Raw genomic sequence first — 1,106 nt, forward strand, 5'->3', positions numbered from 1 at the left:
TTTGACAATAACGATCAAATTTTCACTTTGGAATTGGAATGATACTGAGAAGATTAGTGGGGCCCCTGCACAAGGATGACATTCAAATTCATGAAGGGTCCCCTACTTTTGGAATGCATTTGAATTTAAATGACCATCAGCTTAAAATAGATTGCTCTTGTGTGTGTATGTGTGTGTGTGTGTGTGTATGCTATTATAACCACAAAACAAACACCTATAATAGGGACACAAAAAACATAGCAAAAAACAAACAGCACTGAAAACCACCAAACCATAAAAAGACCAAGAGAAGAAGGAAGGAACAGAAGACATCAAAAATAACCAAAAAACAATTAAAACACAATGTCAATTACACACCACACAAAAACAATTAACACGATGTCAATAAATAATACCTATCAATAATTACTTTAAAGTGAATTAAATGATGCCATCGAAAGACATAGGGTGGCTGAATGGATTAAAAAGAAAAACAAAACACCGAGGCCCATCTCTGTTGCCTGTCACAGGCTCACTTCAGATCTAAAAATGCACAGAGGCTGAGAGTAAAAGGATGGAAAAGAATATTCCACAAAAAGAAAGCTGGAGTATATATCAGATAATACCAGTCTTTAAAATAAAGACTGTAACAAGACAAAGAAGGATATTACATAATGATAAAAGGGTCAATCCAAGAAGAGGATTTAACATTCATACATATTTATGCACCCACACTAGAAAAAGTGAAAAGTATAAAGCAAACATTAGCAGACATAAAGAGAGAAGTTGACAATTATACAGTAATGGTAGGGGACTTAAAAAACCCACTTACATCAATGGATAGATCATTCAGACAGAGAATTAATAAGGAAACGACCTTAGATGACACATTAGACTAAATGAACTTATTATATACAGAACATTTCATCCAGAAACTGCAGAAAACACATTTATTTCAAATACACATGAAAAATTTTCCAGGATAGATCACATGTTAGACCACAAAACAAGTCATAAAAAACACAAACAGTTTAAAATCAGATCAACCATCTTCTCTGGACACAATGGTATGAAACTAGAAATCAATTACAAGATGAAAACTGGAAAAAACACGAACATGGAGCCTA

General features: G+C 33.5%; 1 non-coding gene across 1 annotated transcript; it reads left to right on the forward strand.

Annotated features, from left to right (window-relative positions):
• LOC131832858 (U6 spliceosomal RNA) lies at positions 1-110 on the forward strand. Its single transcript, XR_009354216.1, has one exon. It is a non-coding gene; the product is annotated as a U6 spliceosomal RNA (small nuclear RNA).
• Positions 111-1,106: the final 996 nt, after the last annotated feature.

This window comes from Mustela lutreola, chromosome 5 (assembly GCF_030435805.1).
Source record: "Mustela lutreola isolate mMusLut2 chromosome 5, mMusLut2.pri, whole genome shotgun sequence".
NCBI classification, from domain to species: domain Eukaryota; kingdom Metazoa; phylum Chordata; class Mammalia; order Carnivora; family Mustelidae; genus Mustela; species Mustela lutreola.